This window comes from Gavialis gangeticus, unplaced genomic scaffold (genome assembly GCF_001723915.1).
Source record: "Gavialis gangeticus isolate Ggan-Ray unplaced genomic scaffold, GavGan_comp1, whole genome shotgun sequence".
NCBI classification, from domain to species: Eukaryota; Metazoa; Chordata; order Crocodylia; family Gavialidae; genus Gavialis; species Gavialis gangeticus.
The window spans coordinates 63490129-63502928 of record NW_017728992.1 but is presented as its reverse complement, the minus strand read 5'-3'; the positions used below and the strand labels follow the sequence as shown (position 1 = coordinate 63502928).

Genomic DNA, 12800 nt, shown 5'->3' with positions numbered 1-12800 from the left:
AGACCGTTTCAGGCTGGTCATAAGGAAGAATTTCTTTACTGTCCGAGCCCCCAAGGTCTGGAACAGTCTGCCATCGGAGGTGGTTCAAGCACCTACATAGAACACCTTCAAGAGCAAATTGGATGCTTATCTTGCTGGGATCCTATGACCCCAGCTGACTTCCTGCCCTTTAGGCGGGGGGCTGGACTCGATGATCTTCCAAGGTCCCTTCCAGCCCTAATGTCTATGAAATCTATGAAATGTATAGCATAAGCTTTCATAACCAGGGGCTTTCTTCATCAGATTCTGTAAGTCCTCTGCTTATGAAAGCTTATGCTATACATCTTTGATTTACTTTGTCTATAAAGTATAAATCCACCCTGCCTTCTGCCTAACTTAAAACTAACATCTCTTACTACATCTCAAAGACTTTACAGTCATGTTAAGCTAACCTAATTGGGTTAAAAGGGTACTGGAGAGCTCTGGTTTTGTACATGCATCTGAAAAAAACACTACCATCATTACAGAGAAAGCTATTTCTTATAGCATATGACTGGTTCTTTTGCATGCTTGTTTCAAGGGTAATATAGGCTTTGTATAAGCTGAAACCAGCAGAAAACAAACAGAAATGTTGCTGGGGGAAATATCCAACACACTGAATGCACCACACATGATGTAGTATACAATAAGAAAATTTCACAAGGACTTTAACATAACGTTTAGCATAAACTGTAATGGTTAAATTGTGGTATTGCGCACATAGTCATTTAGGGAGAAAAGATACAATTTAGTGATTTAGACCGCTGACCATATTTTTTATTTTACTCATGTAATCCCGGTGGCACTTGTTTGCTTGTTTGGCATAAGCTTTCATGCATATATTAAGTATTCAAAAGCAATATTCTAGAAATCATTCCATTTTGACTTGGGCTGCTAAGTCTTGTCATGGTATAATCATGAAAGGCTTGGGTCACCTTCTATTACTATAAGAGGAAGTGCTTGAACTGAAATTGAACTTGACCCCAAAACTGTAGAATACTGATGATTCCATACCAGTCTTTAGGAGGTTTTTAGTATATAGTCCACTTAAAAATATTTAGGTTTGCTGATATGGATTGTGGCATATTATGTGGTGTTAGGAAAATTCAAGATTTTTAACCAGCTAGTTATCCTGCTTACAGAGACTAAGTTTCACTCTGTATTTACATTTATACTGTTTATTACTGCTGTAGGATGCAAAATATAATTAAAAGGAGTGCATTGATACGAGGAACTTTAAATCAGCTGTGCAGATTTCAACAGTGGTAAGACTTTCTAAAATGTATCTAAAGTTCAGTGGGGCAAAGTCTGATCTACAGGAGTTATTTAAATTCCTTTGTATTACCTGAAAGATATTTAGATATGACTGTAACCTTTTGGACATGTATCAGTTTTTAAGGACGCCATTGTGGGAGCTTGTACATTATAAATCAGTAGCTTCCTGAAATAGGGAGCTGGATGTTGTACATGAGGTAAAGTTTTAGGGAAAGATTAAAAATGAGGATTTCAAAAATATCCAAGTGATTTACAAGCCCAAGTTCTAATGATTGAAAATTCCACCCTAAATCTTCTAGGAATTATAATAACTATTTTACTGAATAACAGTTAAGCTTACTATATTGCTAGATGTCCTGTGATATATAAAACCAGATGTATTGATATGTGTGACTACAGGGAACAGAGGACTAATCTCTGCTAAACAAATTAGTAAGAATTTTCTTATCTTTATTAGGAAGAAATGTGGAGAGGGTAGAGGCATGCAGTTCTAGTACTTTTTTTTGGAGGGGGAGGGGCAGGGCCAAACACAGGCATGGGTGAACCAGTCAGCCGCTTGGGAGCCGGACAGAAAGGGGGCCCCAAAATGGTAATTTTTTGTCCAATTATTATTGTTATTGTTATCTCTGGCAGAGGGGGGCCTGATACTAAAAGTTCTCTTGGGGCCACCAGGAGTCTAGGTATAGCGCTGGGGGAGGGAGGTATTGTAGCCTTGTTAAAAGTACCATACTTTCTTGCATACCCCCCTACCCCCGCCCAAATAAGGTGTGTTCGCTGTTTGCGGAAGACAGAATGAAAAAAAAAAAATTTCCACAGTCTTCTCTGGTACAACACATACTCACCATGGCTTCATGCTCCCAGGAATGTGTCACTCACTCTCTTTCTTCCAACTCCACAGCTCAAGCTTTAAACTTGTCACAACCACAGCCAAATTGGAGAGGTGGAGTGACAATGAACTGGACTCAGCCCCTCTGGCATGAGCTGGGGAAAGCAGCACAGCCTCCGGCAGCTCCAGCATCCTCATGCTTTCATTCCAGTGCAGAAATTGACTTTCTCACTTAAAACACCCCCCACACACACACGCACACAATTTTGGATGACCAATTTTTGGGGGAAAGGTGTGTCCGATATGGGAGTAAGTATGGTGTGCTGTGTGGGGGTACTTTTAATTATGCATTTTGTGTCCGCAGAGATATGGGATTAGAACATTTCTTATCAAATTGATGGAGTATTCAGGACAGTCTGTAGCTTTGTCAGTTTCATTCTTTTTCAGTATCTTCTTAGATATATTTTGAAATAACGACATTCTCAAAAGGTGTATATTGTTTTGTTTTAGTATGTTTTCTGTTCATCTGGGGAATTTGGGTACTTGTTCATACTTCTGCATGTCAGTAGGATTCTGCTTCTCTTCAAGATTATTCAGTTATTTATAGCAATTCAAGAGAATGTTAATACGTTCATAATTAGGAGCTTCACCTACTATGCCATGCTGTTGTTATAATAGTCTCTGGATGTTGGGCTGTATACACTTTGAGCACTATTTTGCAAATTTGTTAGCAAATTTGGAGGATTTATTTTTCATATAATGTAAAATTTCTTAGCTTCTTTTGTCTAAGAGCTGATCCAGTTCACGTTTAGTATGAGTTATGCATTTCAAGAGGTAAAAGCCCCCTCTACCTGGATTTAAGGTAAATACAGGTAAATATAATAAATACAGCTGTCCTGCTGCACCTTTAATAGCAAATTTTAGTTTGTTCTGTATTTTTTAGAAATCCCTCTTGATTCAAGAACATGGGCTAGTATAATGTTAAGTAAATAAGTTTCATACCTTTTATAATGTGGATGTAGTGGCTTTCAGGGGCAAGAGAAAATGTATCACCATGTGTAAACTGTGGCTTCAGAAGTGTAAATTAATTGGTACTCATGTCAGAAGAGGTTATTTACACTGAGCTTGCTTCATTAGCTTTTGAGAAATTTTTGTGGCAAGTGCAAGCACACATGCAGGTCTCCATTCTACTACATTTAAAATGAAAGGGTTGTTTGAGTTACCAGTGTAACAAGGGTGGTTTTAAGGTGATACCTGTCCCTACTTCCACCCCATTTGTTTTGCTAGTTGAAGTTAGTACTTGTATATTTGTTAAGCTGTAGCTCTCAAAGACAGCTTTGTCTTTAGTCTCTTCCATTTAGGAAATTCTAGCCTTATTCCACAGTACTAAAGCAAAAGGCTCTACAGATATACCTGTCACACAGAAATTAAAAAGTGTAATGGGTGATATATTGTATTACTGCTTTCAATCAGAATCAAGTTGTACTAATAATTAAAGGAAAAATGAGACCATGAAAACCAGCATCTACTCTACATCTACTCTATATATACATATAAATAAATAAATAAATAAATAAATAAATGCACACAACTAAATAGCTGTAGCCCATTGAATGTAATATAACAGTTCACTTAATAAAGAAAAAGCAGATAATGGGTAAGTAAGCACCACCAGAGAAATATCTTCTAAATAGTCTCAGAATAGCTCAGCCAGCAGGGGGATTTCAGAGAGATTTCATAGACGTTAGGGCTGGAAGGGACCTTGGAAGATCATTAAGTCCAACCCCCTGCCACAGGGGCAGGAAGTCAGCTAGGGTCAAAGAATCCCAGCAAGATAAGCGTCCAAATGTTTCTTAAAAGAGTCCAGGGTAGATGCTTGCACCACTTCTGGAGGGAGTTTATTCCAGGCCTTGGGGGCTCGAACAGTAAAGAAGTTTTTCCTTATGTCCAGCCTAAAACTGTCTTGGAGGAGTTTGTGACTATTTGACCTTGTCATCCCTTGGGGCGCACTGGTGAACAGGCATTCCCCCAGATCCTGATGTACACCCCTTATATACTTATAGGCAGCCACTAAGTCCCCCCTGAGCCTGCGCTTTTCCAGGATGAAGAGTCCCATGGCTCAGCCTCTCATCATAAAGCCTGATCTCTTGCTCACTGATCATGTGTGTGGCTCTCCTCTGGACTCTCTCAAGCTTTTCCACATCCTTTTAAAATTGTGGAGCCCAGAATTGGATGCAGTATTCCAGCTGCGGCCTCACCAAGGCTGAGAACAGCAGTAGAATGACATCCTGAGATTTGCTTGAGAAGCATGTATGGACGCAAGCCAGCGTTTTATTTGTTTTACCAGCTGTGACATTACATTGGTGGCTTATATTCATCTTGTGGTCAATCACGATCCCCAAGTCCCTTTCAGCTGTGGTGTTAGCAAGTGTAGCACTGCCGAGCCTATCAGCGTGATGCGGGTTCTTCCCCCCCCACCGAGATGGAGTGCCTTGCATTTTTGCATATTGAATGTCATCAGGTTTTTATCCACCCATTTTCTGAGCCTGTCAAGGTTGGCCTGGATCACCAGCCTATCCCTCAGGTTTACCCCAATGTTTGCTGTCTTCGGCGAACTTTGCTACTTTTATAATGCTCCGGACTCATCCACGTCATTGTCTGAATCTTAACAGCTACTGCATGCTCCTGATCTGCTCTCCTTCTGAAGAAGTTTACTTTTGAAAGAGCTCCAAATGTATGTGTTTCCATACATTATCAGAACTATGAACTTAAATTACATTAGAAATACATGAAATTAGATCTGAGAATGGGAGAATGGGATGGGGCGGCCAGGGGATGGAGAGGGCAGGAGATGTGGAGGCAATAGTGGGATATGCCTGTCAAATGAATACATCCTGTAATGGAACTATAAGTCAATAATTGTTTCAGGTGTGTGGTCCAAGCCTCTGACAGGAGTGTTCCATGTTTTTTGAAGCTTTCTTTTCTTTTCCTCCTTTTTCTCAGTCTTCCTTCTGGCACATTGCCCTGCATTTTTATGAAGAGTGTCATTGCAAGAGCAATAACCAGATGTCTCAGCAAGACTGTTTTTATTATGCTACCATAGTCTACACTCTTGCTTTTTTTTACATGTTTCCCCTCATTTTGGCCTTCAACTTAATGTGCTGTCCTCCTGTGTCAGATTTTATTTAAAATGCTATTGAAAAAATCAGCAATCAGTTCACCTCCAGTTTGCTGTAGGTTCCAACCTTAAATCCAGCACTCAGAAAAGGGTGGAAAGGACTTTCAGGACTTATACCGCTGCCAGGGTGTGTGGAATGTACTCTAGGGTAAATATGACTGGGCTATAACTATGCTGGTCATTATTAATGGAGTTAAATGTCTGCATTCAATTAATAGAATCAGTAAAAAACAAAGTTATCCTCATGGTATGTTGGGAACAGCACAGTAGATCAGTTGTTTACCAAACAGGAAGGTAGCAAAAACAGAGGTTTCAAACTTAAAAAATTACTTTAAATTACCTAAACTTAACCCACTAGCTTAATTAACATTAAATCAAGTATGTGTATTAAATCCATATTTTTCCATTAAAGAAATGAAAATAACTAGTCTATAAAGGCAGCAGCAAACTCCAGCAGTGGGGTCAACAGACAATAGATGCATTCCTTCTCTGCTGAGCCACAGCTTTGCCTCAGTATATCCAAGGTGTACATATATCAACTGTTTAATGTATACCCAGTGGTATGTTATTGTTTACTTAGAGCATAATACTGCATGACTTTGTTTTTTCTGTTAATTATATTTTTCCCTTCTAGGAAAGTAAGTTTACTCATGCTGCATCTTGCCAAACCGCATAATCTGGAAAGGAGTATTGTGGCTCCAGTTGGAAAGTACTAATTGGGCTTCAGCCATCACTGGGAAAGTTGCATAGTCTTTTATTATTTTCACTGGCCAAATGCCCTTTGTTCCCACATTAACAGCCTCCCTACGGTGCCTGTAATTTTGATATTATTTTCATTTTTCTGCTAAATTTCGCCAGATGAAAGATACAAACCCTCCAATTTTGAAAGGGGTGGGGGGAGAATGTTTTGTTAATTCCATATTTCAAAGACAAAGCCTGTGAAAATTATAACCTATGTCTGCTGGCTAAAGCTGCATTTAGTAAACCCATCTTGCCAGCTGTTCTTATTGGCAAAAGGAAACATAATATTTTGGTATCTTTAATTTGTCCATTTCAGAGCAGAGTTTTGCTTGTGTCATCATTTAAACCATACATGCTAACATAAGTCTGGCAAGTAACACTGTACTTTATGCCGACTCAGTTTTGGACAGTAGCACTATGATGTTGCAATAACACAAATTTCAGAATATTAAATCTAACTTAAATTAATTTCCTGACTGAATTACTGCAGGTGTCCTGAAAAGTGCTGCTGAAAAAGTGTTTTGTATTTTACTTAATGAAAATCCAAATGAAGTTATTAAAACAAAAGTTTTAATCTTGGGGCCTGATTCTGACATCATTTAATTTGAGGTGCTCTGTACCCCAAGTGACTGAGCCCTTACTGGCATGCTTTTGTCCTGTTCTGGAAAAGTGCCCATATCATCCAAGATGATCAAAAACAGTGTCAAACAGGACAGAAAACCTTGAATTCTAAGACCTGTTAAGCTGTTATTTAACAAAAATTACACAGAAAAAAAGGGGAAAGACTATGTAAAATGAATTGATTCTTAGGGCTAGAGCACAGGAGTTGCATTAGGCATATAGCAGTGATTCTTAACCAGAGTGCCATGGCACCCTGCAGTGCCTTGAGATCCTACAGGCTGCCATGCAGTATTATCATTGTTAGGTGGTAAACAAGATAAACCCAGAGATTTCAAATAGGAATCTACAGTATTAAAAACATTCTGGCCTGTTGTGCTCTTTTTGACCTCTTTGCAACAGAAAAAAAAAGCTCTATTACTTTTCTGTAGTCAAAAAATGAGTAAAAACTAAGAGCTGGCATTTTTGGAGGGGTGCCTCAAGTTTAATGATGACTGCTCTGAGTCTAAAAAAGATTGAGGACCACGGTCATATCTTTCCATCACCTGGAGTTGCTGGTTAGAAACACATAAAAAGAAAGGAGCAGAGAAACACTGGGGGAAAGCCAATAAGCAATATGAAGGAGTTTGGAAAGAAATAATGCAATACAATTAAGGACAAACAATAAGAACTTTTACTGTACGAGAGGAACTCACAGACTGGAGGCCAAAAAAAGAAGAGTGGGTTCATGGGTTGATCACATACCACCTCTGTGATGCAGCCATGAAAAAGGCTAATGGAAATCAAAGGTGTATTAGTCAGGGTATACCAAGTTGAGGAAGAGAAATATTTGTACTTCTATTTGTGGCTTTGGGAGGACCCAATTTAGAATGTTTAGTTTAGTTTTAATCACTTAGGTTCATAGAAGATTAATTTAAACTGGAACAGGAACTTCTGGGATGGTTAGGAGCATGGGGACAGCATCTTATGAGAGGAGGTTAAAAGAGCATGGATTGTTTTCCTTAGCCAAACAAAGGTTGAGAGGGGATGTGATGACTCTTTGCAAATACACTTGCAGGGTGAATATCAGGGAAGGAAAGGAGTTTTGTTAAGTAAAAGAACAACATCATTGCAAGATAAAATAGATACAAACAGTCATGCCATGTTGTCTATAAATCAGAAGAAGGTTTATAGTAATCAGAAGTGAAGTTTCAAAATTGCCTTCTGAAAAAACATTAGTGAGGGTAAGGAACCTGAATTGCTTCAAGATAGAACTCAGTGAATCTTTGAATCTATGTACTGTTGGATAAATGTGTCCTTAGACAAGCAATTAGAGTATGTGGTACATGGACTTGAGCATTTAGTATCCCCATGAAGGGGCTGAAATGATGTCATCTCTGATGGGAGATGTCTTGTAATGGAGGAGAAGCCATGATCTGGGACTTTTGAAAGTCCTCTGCAGGAGCCAGAAAGAAATTCCCCTCGCCTCTCGCTGTATTATTTGGTTTCTGTTTCATAGATTTCATAGACATTAGGGCTGGAAGGGACCTCAGAAGATCATTGAATCCAGCCTTCTGCCCCAGGGGCAGGAATTCAGCTGGGGTCATAGGATCCCAGCAAGATAAACATCCAAATTTCTCTTGAAGGCATTCAAAGTAGGTGCTTGAACCACCTCCAATGGCAGGCTATTCCAGACCTTGGGGGCTCGGACAGTAAAGAAATTCTTCCTTATGTCCAGCCTGAAACAGTCCTGGAGGAGTTTATAACGGTTCTATCTTGTCATCCCTTGGGGAGCTCTGGTGAACAAAGGTTCCCTCAGATCCTGGTGAACACCCCTTATACACTTGTAGGTGGCCATCAGATCACCCCTGAGCCTGCGCTTTTCCAAGCTAAAGAGTCCCATGGTTCTCAGCCTCTCATCATAAGGTCTGTTTTCCTGACCTCTGATCATGCACGTGGCTATTCTCTGGACTCTCTCAAGCTTCTCCACATCCTTTTTCATCCACACCCTTCCTTCACTAGAGGTGTATAGAAATTTCCCAGTTGCTGGACAGGAGGGTCTGGCTCATGTGCTCAAAGTCAAACCAGTGTCTGGATTTGGGGCAGAACCTGGTCAAATTGGCAAAGATTGGAGCATAGGTTGTTTTGCCTTCCTCCATGACATGGGGCACGTTCCTCTTCCTGGGGTCATTTGAGCATATTTTAACTTAACACATTCCATGCCATTGCTGTGGCAAGGTGTTGGCGAGGGAATCATCCTATTTTCTGGGAGATGAGATATGTCTAAGGTCAGTCTCTGGTTGCCAATTTTCAGTTTTAATAAAATACAAGTCTTTCAAGGAGAGAAGGGAAAACCTGGATTGGTGGCTTGCAACATTTACAAAAAACCTCGTTTCCACTTTGAGCTTGGCTTTCTGCCACTAGATGTGAAGAGAGCAAAAGGGGAAGGACCACAGAGAGTGCTGGAGTTGAACATGTCTGGAACTACAACTGCTTAGCAGTGGGACCATGCACTGGCTGAGCATTGGCCATAGTCAGGAGTGGTATGCTTCACTTCTCTGCCTTGGTACTAGGTTGTTTTTTGAAATGATTAAAGCCTAGCTCCGTTCAGGTGACCTGAAGCCTAACTGGTGACTACAAGGAACAATGAGTTCTTCAGCTGATCAGAGGATATTTTGTTCAGGCCAGAATGTATAGTCTTTCCAGCTGAGCTCAGTACCAAAGGCTTAAGGAAAAAAATATCTTGAATGCGTAGGGCTTTTTTCAAATCTCTTGCGGCTTTTAAGAACTGCCTCCATCGTGAGGTAGGAAGGTAAATTTGATCAGAATAAGATTAGGTTTCAAGACTGCTTGCCTTTTAGTGTTTCATGACCTCTTTTACCAAGAGGAGCATTAAGTATGAGGGAATTCTTTCTTTTTGAGAAATCTTGAATTGGCTTTGCATTATCTTGAAGCAAACCCTAAAACGTTCTCAAGAACCCACTCAAGTTTGAGTGTTGGTGACTCCCATGCACTCTTCAGGACAGGAGTCCCAAACAGCTGATGCCTTACCACCCGTATAATTTAGGATGCAATGGAAATCAGTCATAAAGCTCTTACACATATTTTATGTAATAACTTTGTGCTTATTCCTTGTTTTATTGCACCATTAATTGCATGACCATGTGGCTGGGTTACTACTTAAGATGTGATTAACTGGTCAATCGTGTCTTAAATGTAGTCTGCCAGGGACCATATTTCCAATTATAGCATTTTGCAGAAAGAACAAGGGCAGGAGTTTCTGCCACTTCCCTTTGTTGCTTCTGTTAACTATTTTGTTTGTAGTTCCTGAGCCAGGAAAAAATCCAGTGCACTGTTCCAGAGTTGTTGCTTCCTTAAGCCTTTAACTTACTACTTCTCTATTACCCAGCACAGGTAAGTTGACTTCCCTTTGTTGCTGCATACAAGTGGAGTGGCCAGGAATGAGTAGAACAGTGATGTCAGTGACAACTGGGAGTGCAGTGCAGTGGTGAAGCTGAAGTAGGTGGCCTGGGAGGGGAGGAGTTTGCTCAGTACCTGACGAATTATCTGTTGGGTCCATTTGTCAAGAATGGACTGACATCAGGCAATGCATCTGCATCCCAACAATGGAACTGTTGAGTCCATTTGTCAAGAATCTCATTAACCAAATGCTGCCAGGTTTATTCATATTTAAATACAGGTTTATCCAAAACTGCCTCATAATTTCCATAAAATTGTGTCACCCTGAACAAACATCACTACTGGACTGATTGCCTATCTGGCACATTATTTCAAGCTAGACCCACCTATGCTTTTCTCCCCAGTGTGATCTCTGGAACTGACACACATCCTATATAGGCTTCCATTCGCTCTTATTCCTATGACCATATTTCCTAACCCTCAGTCCTTTCTGAAATGGAGACTGTTCATTATAATATTTATAAATAACCATAACTGATCATTTCCAAATACAAGTGCAGTATTTTTAAAGTGTTTCTGTACAAACCAGCACTTCAGCAAATATTTTCATTATGAAAAAAACAACTTGAGCATATTTTCATTTCAGTTCCTGGGGAACTGAATCTTGGTCCTGTAAATAATGTCTATCATGAACATGCCACCCTGAACTCAGACCTGAGGAGAGAGGGATGGGAGAAAACCTTCGCTCGCTCTATTGTATTAAGCAGAGGCCTGAAAGGCTTAGATGCAGTAGCATAACTAGCAGTGGGGGCACAACCCCCAGGCACCAAGTTAAAGAGGGCACCAGCAATGGAAAGAGGCAGCACTTGGAGTCAGCTGCAGGGGGCGTGATGCCAAATTCAGTGTTGCAATGCCCCAGTGGCAACTGGATTCAGTGGTGGCTGTGGGGAAGCTCTGAGAGGGCTCCTCTATTAACCCCTTGACTGCTGGTCATGCCACCACACCAGCAGTATTTCCAAGGAGGGTGGGAGAGTGGTTGGGGCACTACAGGTTAACAAAGAGACAGAGCTACTGGAGTTTGTGCCAAGTCTGCTTAGATGCCTTTGTCAAGTTTACGAATATTTAAATTTGCCTTATGACCCAAGTTCTAGGAACTTTTGAAAACATCTGTTATTTACAATGTATCTTGATACATTGTAACTGCTAGCAAAACAAGAAAGTAGCTTTTATCCACTCACTTATATTAAATAAAGCTTTCAGAAAAAATTGGAAAGCTTTATACTACTAGGATGCTAGTTTCCTGCTGTGCAGAATTTGTTCATCTTGCTAGAACAGGTGGGTTGGAGACAATTTTCCTTTCTTAAATTGGGATAAGAAGTAAAAAGCTTGGAAGTTTATGTGGGCCAAATTTTTTTAAAAGATTAGATCAATAAAAAATTTAATTTAGATAAGTTTTAATGCTTTGTTTTGGAGTATTTATTTTTAAAAATCACACTAGAATCGATTTAATTTCAATACAGATTTAATTATGATATAAAATCAACCAATATTTTTCTTTTAGAAAATGTCAAAAAATCTCAATAGCATTTCTTCTACATTTTGAGTTGAAAAGTGCAGCAAAACCAACCATTTCCCACAAAAAGGCATTCCACAATGAAAAACCTTCTGTTAAAAAATCTTTATCAGTTTTCCCGGCCACTGTAGACTGAGACACAAATTTTAGACTCATGGGAAATGCATAATTTGAACAAGTATTATCAAATGGTAAAGTTAGCTGGAACTTGAACAGCATGTAGACAAATGCTGTATTTTCTCACATACAACACACCTCCAAATAAAACATGCATCTTGTTTTTGGAAGCAGAACGTAGAAAAGAAAAGATTTGTTAAGAGTCCTGGCAAACTGTGAACAAAGTAAATCCTCCTGGAAACATATATTGTCCAGGACATGTGGTATCAGGAACTTCCTGGGGTGATAGACTGTCTGCTGCAATGCCACACTTCCTGGACATAGTATGTTCAGGAGGGCTTACAGTATATCACACAAGGTTAGGCACCAGACCCTTGCAAAGAACAGTCGCAAGACTATTACTTCTTTGCTCTAAGTAGTTCTTTATATAAGTTCAGGTAAATAAAGTGTTTCCAAATCACAAACCTCATCAAGATACCACCAACAGCTCACTTGCTGCTTTGTGCACAACCTACAGTGCTCAGCCAATAGCTACAGCACTGTGAGGGTTAATGTGAGGGCTAACACAGGACTCTGCCACTTCAGTTTTCTGAGCATACAAGCCGCAGCTGTCTTGGCAGCTGCACAATGTGCACAGTGTCTCCAGGAGTACTTCTTTTCCAGTGAAGAAAACAGTTTCCCTGGTTCAAACATGCATCCCTAATTAGGGGAAGGGTCAGTATGGGGAGAAAGGTGTGTGTTGTATGTAAGAAAACAGAGTATCTAACCAGTCTCCAGATGACTAGGAAACCTTTCTGTGTATTGTTGTCTAAGGTGGAAGAGAGATAAAAAAATATATACAAACAAAAAAAGGAAAGGAGCAGACTTTTTTTTTGTTTTATCATGGTCACACTTATGTTTGGTCATAGTACATGGCTAGTCAAACCACTTTCCTTCAGCTAATCCACAAATTACTTGTAACACAGTGGGTTTGTCTAAGCAACTTTTCTTCATGTGCAGGACTGCTATAAGACTGTGCTGTGTGTTAAAAAGGAAACAAGCAAGCATGCTTACCT

At 39.9% G+C, this 12800-nt stretch overlaps 1 long non-coding RNA gene across 2 annotated transcripts in view; it reads left to right on the top strand.

The window, feature by feature from the left end:
* LOC109302000 overlaps positions 1-9759 on the top strand; it is a 59225-nt gene extending 49466 nt beyond the window's left edge. The window contains exons 4-6 of one of the 2 annotated variants that reach the window (XR_002098684.1): positions 1212-1283; positions 4792-4853; positions 9247-9759. This is a non-coding gene — a long non-coding RNA (uncharacterized LOC109302000). Of the gene's footprint in view, positions 1-1211; positions 1284-4791; positions 4854-5931; positions 6619-9246 lie in introns of those variants that run through there. The other variant, XR_002098683.1, reaches the window with a different exon arrangement.
* Positions 9760-12800: the final 3041 nt, after the last annotated feature.